We start from the raw sequence: 12,453 nt of genomic DNA, 5'->3' as shown, positions 1-12,453 counted from the left end.
TACACAAGAGTAAAATTATAAGGCTTGGTTCCTCTACAGCCACATAGCAGCAACAATAGGCTACACGATAAAGTAAATAGAGATAAGTAAAGATAAGTAAACTTTTCGAGATGAATCATCAACAAGCCTGATTTGTTTGAATATTATCCCGGTCACACTGTTTTTAATTATAATCAGTAGGCCTCCACATCTTGATATTAATTCCTCCGCAGCGGGGCGCCCGTTGGACTCCTCGCCGAGTGATGGTCGCCTTTTATCCACATGCCTTTTGCCCTGCTGCTAATTCCATTACCACCATGTAACGTTCATCGTTTGCACGGTGTGGAAAATACAACCACTGCTTGCTCTCTGTCCTTTTCTACCCCCGTTCTCTCCCCGTTTGCCTCTCTCTCTCTCTCTCTCTCTCTCTCTCTCTCTCTCTCTCTCTCTCTTGCTCTCTAGCTCGCTCGCTCCCTCCCTCCCTCCCTCCCTCCCTCCCTCCCTCCCCCTCTCGCTCTCTCTCCCACTGAGGGGTACAGGCTTCAGCGGAGGAGGAAATATCCTGTTACTCTTTACTCTGTCGGATTTTCTCGTGACGCGGGCTGAGTTGAGACGGAGCTCGCGCCACTACACGGGCTGAGTTGAAACGGAGCTCGCGCCACACTTCCTCAAGTTCCTGACCGGATAACTCGACTCACGCCACACTACACGTCCGTCGTCGAGGCGGACCACTTACCCGTGCTTTAATCCACGTTAATATGGAGCCTGCGTCTACAAAAAATACATATTATATCCTCGCTTCAGGGCAAAGGCAGTCCATTTGAAGAGGTTGGGCTTTTATTCACAGTGCCAATAGAATAGTTATTCTTCGGGAAAATGTGTTTTTCTTCCGTGTGGAGACGTCGACAGCCTCTGGAGAGGTAGGCTTACACATGGCTTCAACAAAAAGGCTAATATGGTGAGTAGAAGCTCTTTGGACAGTATAACGCCTATTGTGAGCGGTTGGTGAACCCTTTGCCTAGTTGATGTTGGTGTCTCTCTCCATGGTGCTGAAACCTCCCTGCACACCGCACACGCACACGCACACGCACAAACGCGCCGAAACACCCGTCCTCAACTTCCAATTTCCTACTTCTCTTATGTATCCATTTATTTATTTTCTCTATTATTTAATGACTGTCAATTGTGAAAACGTGAGTACATGATAATATACTCATGGCATGAGTCTATATTCTCCTTTCAAGTCATCCCATTGTGCTAAATTATTCCAATGGGTAATTGTGTAGACTGATTGCAGTTTCAGGTGTTGCTCATCCGAAAGTCATTAACCACTGCTTTACTCTCAACAAGTAGAGTCTGTGCAGCCCAGTGGATATCTGCCTGTTGTCTGTTCTAACGCTGTGTGCAGGCAGGGGTCCGGTTAGAAGATTAGAGAGAGAGAGACAGAGAGTGGGAGAGGGCAGAGGTAAAGAGATAGAAGACGCAGTGGGAGGTGGAGAGAGAGAGGGAGACAGGGGGGTGGGGAGAGGGGGAGAGGGGGAGAGCGGGATATAGGGATATCCGATTACCTTAACTTGGACACAAGCTGTCGCCTGCAAGGATCGTAAAAAGGCAAAGATGACTGGGGGTGGGGGGGGGGGGGGGGGGGGTGGGGGGTGGAGAGGGGGTTAATATAATGAATGCTGCTGCATGCCTTCTATTGCATGGTTTTACGTAAAAGAGCTGTGACTACTTTTTAAGATATGAGGTACAACTGTAAAGTAATTCCTATACATTGTCTGTTTGTCTATAGCGACTCACAGGCGTTCCTTAAAAAAGGGAATATGGGGGATATATATATATATATTATACTCCACAGCAAAACATTTGTGTATAATGACCATCGGAGAATATTGAAGAATGGATTTGTGGATTTGTGAGAATGCTAGCTCTTTATTGTAATGTGTGTGTGTGTGTGTGTGTGTGTGTGTGTGTGTGTGTGTGTGTGTGTGTGTGTGTGTGTGTGTGTGTGTGTGTGTGTGTGTGTGTGTGTGTGTTGGAGGGTGTGGTTGAGAGCTTCAGAACCAGTATATCACTATATTCAGGTGGTTGTCTATATATTTATAGTATATACCCTTGGTGCATCACAAGGTAGTCTTTCTGTTCTCTTTACTATAGAGAATAGAAATCCTACCTTGTTTTTGGGACAGTTCATGGGGAAAAGTGCAGAAAGACTTTGATAAACTTTTATTCTGTTTCCAATCAACCCCTTTCCATCACCATACAGTACGCACCTGTTACAACCCTAAATGATTGATGTCTTTTATACGTTTCTTTTCCCCAAGACAACTCTTGTTTTAACCTGTTGGATTTATATAAATAATCCACACTGTTTAAGACAGTATTTGCAATGTTTTAGACAGACACGCACACACAAGCACAAATACATTCACACACATACACACACACACACACACACACACACACACACACACACACACACACACACACACACACACACACACACACACACACACACACACACACACACAATTATCTGTGTCGCTTTGCTGTATACATATTTGTTTGCTTGTATTCAGCTGGTTCCAGTAGCTATTAGGGCTGAATTAGTCACACTCCTGGGAGAGCCATGTATTCATATTTTCAAAAGGCAAAACAGTAAATGCGTTCTTTCTTCAATTTGTACAATTTTCTCAAGACTGAAGACAAGCCCTTTAGACTCTCTCAAACCTGCTATTCACTGTAGTTAAAAGACCACAATCTTTTTTTTACATTTTTTTGGGTTGAATGTTGGTTGTCTTTTGATTTGCGTTACGACTGTCCCATATGTATTTGATGATGATAAATAGGACGATAATGATGATAATGAGTATTTTCGAAACCAATGTTTTTTGGTTTCCTTTGATACAAAGTTTCGGAATATGAAGTGAAGCATTGACATCACAATTCTGTCATTAGCAGACGCTTTTATTGGAAGAGACTTACAAGTCAATTGCAATGCTATGCTTAACCTTATTGTTTGTGTGTATGTGTGAGAGTGTGTGTTTATGTGTGGGTGCGTGATGCACATATGCCTCTTAGTGTGTGTGTGTGAATTGTGATAACACATGTCCAGAGAACATACCATCATTCTGGTTTATTTATATATACCGGCTTCATACTTGCTGTATCCCAAGCTAGCTGTCATGCTGGGTGTTGTTGATAGTACGAACACTGCTGCATTCTGTTGTCAAAGTTACACAGTAATCACATGCTAGCTATCACGCATGCCAAGTCTCTCTGCAAGCCTACCTGATTTGGTGACCACCACCACAATGTTAAATTGACACTTCATTTTAGATTTATTCAATTAAGAGGTAACTCAGGGTTTTTGCATCTTGCGGTAGGCAGATGATTTGTTTTCTATTTACTAATTACTAAATTGAATCAATTTGGAAATCCTTTCATAAACACAGATGGGTTGTGAATCAGCTGAACCTCTGGTTTGGCTGTAGCGATGGGTGGGAGATATGTTCTCAGCATAGAGTGAGAGCAAGAGATAGATAGAAAACAGAGCGAGAGACAGAAGGAGGAGCTATTCAATTGGCTAAGTTAATTTGTAGCCTTTACATGTCCCTAAGAAGACATCAGATTCAAGCAATGAAAATTCCCTCAAATTTGTGATCTTAAAACTGAGAAAATATGAAATATCAAGGCACACCAAAATGACCTCAGGCAACGAGCATGCGTAGGCTCCACTTCCATTCAACTACAATGTGCAGGGGACATCAAGATTCAAGATTCAAAGTGTTTATTGTCATATGCACAATAAGAAACATGTTCTCAGTTATGCAATGAAATTCTTCCTTTGTTTTCCACAGACTGAATGCCAAGAAAGAAATATAAAAATATATACAATATACAAATAAAATAGAAAACAAATGCAACAATAATATACAATTTCCAAGATAAATAGAAGAGCAGCAACTAGATGAAATAATACATTTAAGTTAAAATAAAATAAAATAAGACGGAATGGTGCAAATCCAAGAAAGTGTCCTGTAGTGCATGAGCAAAATGTACACAGTGGCGGCACTCCTGAGATAGAATAATACCAATAACAACACACTCCTATCTGTTGTTAAGGAGTCTGAGGGCAGTCGGGACCATCTTGGGACAAAATACAATTATAATTTAATACCCAACCCCTCCATCTTTGGGCATCAATATCACAATTTGCCTTGAAAAGCCATCCCCACAAAATATCGAGAAAAACAAAGCAACCAGGGTATCCCAACCAGACGATCTCACTGAATCGGCTGGATTACACTCAGTGTCTGATTCCAGCAACACAGCAACGCCACCTCACAACACAGAGATCGGAGTTCACCTACCCGAGAAGGGGGCAGGTGAATTCAAAAAGTGAACACCTTTGGTGAGTAGGAGGTTGGGCAAAGGGAGAGGAAGTGAAATAAACTCGAAAAAAATCTATATTTTCAATTGAATCTATTTTTTTCAACACAATTTCAGAGTGTCTTTTGAATACTTCTGATATTTTAACTGCTCTCTCTCTCTCTCTCTCTCTCTCTCTCTCTCTCTCTCTCTCTCTCTCTCTCTCTCTCTCTCTCTCTCTCTCTCTCTCTCTCTCTCTCTCTCTCTCACCCTTCACTTTCTTTCTTTATATTTGTTATGTTGCTCTCTCTCTCTTTCTTAAAATTTCTTATGCTGCTCTTTTTCCCTCTCCTTGGTGCAAATTAATCTCTTTCCATCTCTGTTTAATTGAGCCGTCTCTCTTTTTTCCCATCTGTCTTTGCCTTTTTCATGCTGGAGTTGAACTCTTCCTGCTCTTTGTTCTTCCCATCTCCCTCTCTCCCTCCTCCTCCTTCTCGCTCGCTCTCTATGTGCTGCAGGAGTTTAGGTGTTCCTGTAGACTTAGACGCTTGACTAAGAAGGCCTCTCGTTTGGGGATTGGGTTCAGAACAATTCTACTCTGTTAATTATTTCTAACAAGATTAACTCGCCTGCTGGCAAAATGTTGTCTCTGATCTGCATATCTGGCAACCCAGACATTAGAAACCAAGAGGGTGAAATAAGTCTTCTCTATGAACTTTGTCACTGGTATTTTTAATCAAGCTCATTGGGTTGTATAGTCTCTGATGGGATGTTGCAAACAATAATTAATCTGGCTTCCAGATGGTGAGAATTAACCTGGAAGAAATCCTACTAGACAGCAAAAGCATCGTGTGAAAATACAATTGTCCAGACCATGCTGGGTGTGATGAGAAAGGGAAGAGAAAAGAGAAAGTAATTTAAGCTGGTAGAATGCTGAAACACTAATCAAATCAACTATTGTTAGAACCTTTATCCCGTTTATCAAAGCCACCAATTAAAAAAGAGTTCCTCCAGGCTGAAGTTGAACTCAAACCTATGCAACCCCCATGTTGAATGGACCCTGACCCCCCCCCTCCCTGGCCCCCTGTGTACCACCCCACAGCAGCTGTATTTGACTTTCAAAATGAGTGTGAAAACAACATGTTGGCCCTTCCACCAGCCACAAGCTCCCCTTATTGGAGGGGTTTTTAATGAGCCAGGGTCCCAGAGTGTTATTTAATTGAACCTTGTTTTAAATCTTATATAAAAAAAAAGCGTTTCTTCTGTTCCCCTCTCGCCGCCTACGCAGGTCTCCGGATCCCACTAAGTAGCAGGGTTATCAGATAGATCAGGCTTTTGTTAAAACCTCACCAAACCCCGCGGGAACCCAAATATCTCCTTGTTAGCCTGTGGTTAACAACGGCCACTTTTAGCATGCTGTATAGCATTCATACATTGAGCACGAGACCTTCACAGCGCTAAGTGGTTTAGCTATCTCTGGTCTAGACGTACGTAGCTAAACCGCTTAGCGCCGTGGTGGAGGCTTTATAGTGAATATTTACCTATTGGTCAAGGTGCTTGGCTCCCAGCGGGACGGTTCTGGGTTCAAGCCCCATCACCTCTTTGGATGAAAGTGTCGGCGAATCGTAAATTAGATCATCAAGAATAAAAAATTAAGGAATCGGTTATGCCAACAAAAATATCAAATGGATGTTATGTTAGGCTATCCATCCAGAGAACCAAATACAACAAGAACAACATTTGGACTTCAGAGGTTTTTTCACTGCTGCCAGTGAAAATGAGCACAAAATCTATGCTGCCAAAGGAAAAATCCATTCAAACTCGCACACATTTACAGATGCACATACACACACACATATGCACACCAGAACACACACACACACAAATAACAACCAACCAGAAGCAACGGGCTCCTCAGCAGAATTTTCCATTATTGATTACATAAATCAGATGAAGTGTGTAATGCAAAGGAGGTTGTGTGAGTGTTTGTGTGTGTGCGTGTGTGTGTGTATGTGTGTGTGTGTGTGTGTCTGTGTGTGTGTGTGTGTGTGTGTGTGTGTGTGTGTGTATAATTTATTCTATGGCATAGTTTATAATCCCATTGATTGTTCGATGAGCTGATGTAGGTTTGTGTGTGTGTGTGTGTGTGTGTGTGTGTGTGTGTGTGTGTGTGTGTGTGTGTGTGTGTGTGTGTGTGTGTGTGTGTGTGTGTGTGTGTGTGTGTGTGTATGCATGCAAGTCAGAGTTTTGGCCACAAGAGTATGTCTAGTTTTACTTATTATTAATGTGTTGGTATGCATGTGAATATATTTGTGCATTTGTGGAAGTGGTTTAATTTGTGTGTTTGTGTGTGTGTGTGTGTGTGTATGGGGGGGGGGGGGTAACATTCACTGTTGCCAACTTCAAAGTGTCTCCCTGTGAAGGCTCAGCATGTTTACACTAGAGAATTGGTGTTGCAGACACACACACCACACACACACACACACACACACACACACACACACACACACACACACACACACACACACACACACACACACACACACACACACACACACACACACACACACACACACACACACACAGAGAGAGCCCTCCAGAGAGCAGTGGTCTTATCAGAGTTCCCAGTGAGTCAAGAGAGGCATTTTATCAGGGTCACAACACAGCTCTTTGGCCCAGATGTTACCACCTCTCTACCTTTCTCTCCTCTCTGTCTCTAACTCCCTGTCTCTCTACCTCTCTATCATCCTAACACTCTTATCGTCTATTAACACACTCTCTCTCTCTCTCTCTCTCTCTCTCTCTCTCTCTCTCTCTCTCTCTCTCTCTCTCTCTCTCTCTCTCTCTCTCCAAAAAGGCTGGCCAGTCCAAGTAAGCAATAAATAAAGTTTATCATTGGAGGTTTGAAAATAGTACCTGGCACCCCAAAATCCCAACTTCCAGCACCAATTAGGTTCAAGAATAGTCCCTCCTCTCCTTAGCGGATTTCATTGGTCATTTTGCTTCGCAGTTTCACATGTAAACCTGACCCTATTCTCCATTCCTTCCACGGGGTGATAAGAAGGTTCATAGTCGCCTCCATCGGCACAGCGTTACATAAACTCTGCGGACTAGCATGCGTTTCTTATTATTCTCTTGAATAAAATGAGCGAGTTCTTATTTATTATTAATGGCCCTGTGGTACACCTTCTAAATATATAATCTGAAGGTAGCTCCGGAGAGCAGATGCTGTAAGAAGAGGGAATTAAAACAGAAAAGGACTTACAACTCAATTCACTATTAATCTTTCCTTACTATTTTATGATCTGCGTGTTGTAAAACAATGGCAGTCTACAACATCAACTCAGTTTCTCATTGGTCCCTGTAGAACCAATGTTTTGGTATGCTCTTTTCCTCGTGGTCATTAACCTCACAGAGTAACTTGAAGAAACCTTTCAAACTCTGTCGGGCTATATCGACATATTTAAAGTCAAGTAGAATCATTTTAATGATACAGATACATGATGCATACATTTTTAACATGTTACTATTTATTCATTGGTTGGACAGTTTTGTCAGTAAGAAGGCAGTAACTGTTAGGGCATCTTGCTGTAGGATGTGTGCAGGTATACTGTTGGACACTGAGGTTCGACGAAGAACCTTATGGCTGGGATTTTGACTATTCTGCCCACATTTTTGTAACATTGTAGTTCAACAAAAACTCTGCTGCAGCCATAACCCTAGACTTGTTCCATGATCAAAGGAAGGGATCAATGCCTTTGTTCAGTCAAGATATATGTTTTCTGGTCAGGATACAATTCATTAGCCTGGGTCAACAACATGCAACAACACACTGTGTGTGTGTGTGTGTGTGTGTGTGTGTGTGTGTGTGTGTGTGTGTGTGTGTGTGTGTGTGTGTGTGTGTGTGTGTGTGTGTGTGTGTGTGTGTGTTACATACAGTAATTTGTGTTTCTTTCAATGTATTTTCTTTGTGGTTGTTGTGATGAGGCGTGACACGATCGTCACTGCCATAGGTGTGCTGACAGCGCTATGGAATAAGCGCCAGGCGTCAAAGCCGACAGACTGTTTTAAACATAGCGAGGACAGTTGCGCATGTTTTATCATGTAGTTGTATTCTGTGTTCTGCACGTTCTAAATGTCATTCATTGCAACAATCAAACATGTCAAAGATCGTTCAACTCACACGGTTAAATATCTGTGAAAATACAGATTGATACAGACTGATTCAATTAAACAATATATATGTCTTTCCCCCTCCAATCCCGAGGCCGACTAGGCTCACAGACATCATGATTAGAAACTTTGAAGCTGCTGCAAGGTTTTGTTTGGTTAGGCTAGTGGCAGTATATATCTCATGCAGATTATATTAATTTACTTGCTTCACAGTATGCTTGTGTACGCAGCACATACAATGAGAACAATTCAAGATTTCTGGTTCTGCATGTTTGCCATCACTGAGGCAACCAGATAGACCTAGCGACAAGGTATTAAGATGAAGATTGAGGGCATTTAGGACCAAGCTCCTGTTTTGGGTTGAAGCCGCTGGTCGATGCCTTGTATGCCTTGCCCACAAATTAAAATTCTACCCCAATAATTTCCTTGTGTAAAAAGCTCCCATATACACTCAGACCTTTGTGTGATCCATATGGACAGAACTGTATAAATGTTATTTGTAATGACATTAGTCATCATTTGACATAGTTCATATAGTCCACATATGAGAGTGATCGTGTTGTCCTAACAGTTTGGACTGGATTGAAACAACCCCTTATTTTTTCTTTCTTCCTTTACTTTAGTTATCTCTCTCTGTCTGTCTGTGTATATATATTTCAATGGTCTATATATATGTATATATGCAATCACAAAATATATGCAATCATAACACATGTAATTGCCTTGGCTATTAGCTGTCCTCTTCGTAATATTGTGATATGCCATTTCCTTTACGATTTCACTGTGAAATTATTTTTGCTTTTTATGCTCATTTTCATCTAAAGCTGCCGCTCGGCTTTGAAACATTCCTTTCCATGGCCTATTCCTCACTCAGACTTCAATTATTGCTCCTCCTCTGTGTGCGTGCACTCTCTCAATTTCTTTCTCTTTCTTTCCCGCTCCACCGTGGCACCATTAATGTTTAAGCATGCCGTTATATCAAACAGAGGTCGCTGTATGAATGTCTTCTACATCAGAGATGGATCAATTACGGCTCCTCCTCACTTTCACTCTGAATAGATTTTGCACAGAACTTTCGTTCCACTTTTTTAAGTTGTCTTTGTGAGTTCAGAAAGACAAACACAAATGAATCATGAATCATGTTTGTGCTTTATTATTTGCAGTGTAATCATATCTTTGTTCATCTGTTTTCAAAGGCAGCCGCGTCACCGCTTAAAATAAACAATTTGTAAATGTGTTTGATGGCAATAGGGAGTGTAGAACAGCAGTAAGCTTTCTGTTAATATTTACCCATCCAGCTGTCCATCAATCCATCCCTCCATCCATTTATTTATTCCTTCATTCATCAAGTATCACTATCACTCGCCTTTTGTATGTGTCTCAATCAACTCTAAGCACATAATTGGTTCAGGATATTTTCAGGCCAAATTAATGATGCAGTCTATTGAAGCTGGCAGCTTTATCTATTACCACAGCTTGCATGTTAGCTCCCAGTGATTTCTACTCCTCATTGATGCAGCTGAACTGTTAGAGCAAGTCAATGGTTTGAATCCCACTGAGACCACCCATGCTAAGCTAAGACAGGCAGGCTAAATCATAATGTGTTAGTGAGATATAGTGATATTCATAGAAATAGGTCATATAGCCTCGGCTATAGATTAGCAATAACAACTGAACACATTAAGCATCACTGTGATTAAAAAGGTGCATCCTTCACGTATACATGTTTATATGTGAAATATGTAGGTCATATTAGGCCCACTGTCGAAATAATGTAGTTTGATGTCTTTTATTGTTTTTTTTCTTTTCCCTTTCTGAATTAAATAATGATTGTTGACCACTACACTGACATGTTTGCATCACAATGGTGGAAAGATGCACTGAATAAACAGTGACAACAGATTCTTCATCATATTAAATCAATGTCTATACATATTTTATGTCTATATCAATAGTTATAGTTGTAAAATATCCTTTCAAGCATGGAAAGGATACATATTTCTTTATCCCTATTCCATTCCACAAATATGGCACCCACTAAATGATCGACATCAACAAACATCATTATTATTTATCGAATGTATTGATACAGTATGAATCCCTGCTGACAAATACATTATACTATACATTTTAGTGTCCATACTGTTTATTATATCAATCCTAATATTTGCAGTGAGTTGAAGGCTTTATTTGATAGATGAATCCTGTCACGGGTGACAGAGCAATCTGTCATCGTTTCTCGCTAAGTACATCATGTTAACCACTGAGCATAGCTTATTGGGTCCCATTTATCATGTACACACACACACACACACACACACACACACACACACACACACACACACACACACACACACACACACACACACACACACACACACACACACACACACACACACACACACACACACACACACACACACAAAGAAGCAAAGACAAACACAAATGTACACAAGCACAGAACCACACTTGCACTTTCCTCAATAAATTAACAGAGAACAGAAAATGGATGATTGTACTGCAACTGGAAGATGTGCTCCATTAACTGGACTATTGATAAAGATATTGTATTTTTTCTGTGTTCAGATGTAAATGCTGTTTGAAAGCCAAAAAGTCAGAGAACTCGAGTCGTATAAAGCTGCGTTTCTATCCAAATTTATTTTTACCTTTAGATTGGGAATTGTGAAGTGTGGAAAGACATATCTCAACATTTTATGTTTTTAAAAGGTTACCATGACGTTGCCATTGAATACAATATGGAGCCGATCGAGATGGACTAGTTTAGGATGCTGTAATTGTGTCAACACTTATCTTTCTTTATATGCAAGCCAATGGCCAACCTTCACAAAAGTATTGAAGTAATTTTCTTCCATACTCTAATATCTTCATCGCCCACAACAATGCAATGAGCTGGAAGATTTATTATTTATTATTTGGCTGCCAAAGTGTTTGGACCCTGCAGCCATCATGTAAGCTGTCCTCAGCTGACCTCAACTATCGCTCTTCTCACTCTGCTATCTTACTCTCCTCTTCTCGCTCATGTCTTCACTTTTCCCCTGCATCCTATTTCCTATCTACGCTCTTTCTTCCCCTCTTTTCTGCTTTTCCTATTTTCTTAAATTTTTCCGTTTATTTTAGCCTCCTCTCTTATCGTCCCCAATTCGCTCTTCTTACATGTCGCCTTCTATTTTCTACTCTTTCTTTTCTTCTAACTGCTCCTTCTACTTCATTATTTTTCCCATGTGCGTTGTGTATATAGAAAGGTAATTCCAGTGGTCAAACTTCATCAAACAGGGTTAGGTCCTGCCGTTAACACTGCTGACTGGCAGTCCACAAGGCACTGAAGCACGAAGCAGTATACTGTTTTTAACAGGTTAAACAGCCTCATCCGGTTGGGCTTATCAGCCATAAAGGCAGCAAATAAACACTGTGAACAAAATCTCTCCTCCTGGATACCCTCCTGCCACCTCAGCCCCCCCCCCCTCTCTGAGAGGTAATCACTAAAGTTTAGTCCAAATGTCATCTCTCTCTCAAATTAATTCTCACTGCTGGGTTTTTTGTGAGGTCTCTCTCTCTCTCTCTCTCTCTCTCTCTCTCTCTCTCTCTCTCTCTCTCTCTCTCTCTCTCTCTCTCTCTCTTCAGTTAGTTTATGCACAGTCATGTCCTGTGTCGAGTCCGACTCGCTGGCCTCCAGTTTGCCTTCAAATGTCTACTTTAACCTTTCCCCCATCTTATCCTTCCCCTCTCAACTTGTGTTAGTCGATCTCCATCACTCGCTCTCTCCCTTCCATCTGTCTTCCCCTCCGTCTGATCTATATGCACCATCCTTCTCCAGCACATGATGCAATTTTTTCTTCCATCTATTTTTTGCTTTTTGCTTCTTGCTGTTTCTTTCTTTTCTCTTTTCTTCCATTCCTCACCTCCCATCCT

General features: G+C 41.2%; 1 protein-coding gene across 2 annotated transcripts in view; it reads left to right on the top strand.

The window, feature by feature from the left end:
• Positions 1 to 507: 507 nt before the first annotated feature.
• LOC115530779 (protocadherin-15) overlaps positions 508 to 12,453 on the top strand; it is a 227,544-nt gene continuing 215,598 nt past the window's right edge. For both annotated transcript variants that reach the window (XM_030339520.1, XM_030339518.1), the window contains exon 1: positions 508 to 937. The gene's annotated coding sequence lies outside the window, so the exon portion shown is untranslated. The remainder of the gene's footprint in view (positions 938 to 12,453) is intronic.

Source organism: Gadus morhua, chromosome 18 (genome assembly GCF_902167405.1).
Source record: "Gadus morhua chromosome 18, gadMor3.0, whole genome shotgun sequence".
Taxonomy (NCBI): domain Eukaryota; kingdom Metazoa; phylum Chordata; class Actinopteri; order Gadiformes; family Gadidae; genus Gadus; species Gadus morhua.
The sequence above is the reverse complement of the archived record's forward strand: the minus strand, read 5'-3'. Positions and strand labels throughout refer to the sequence as shown.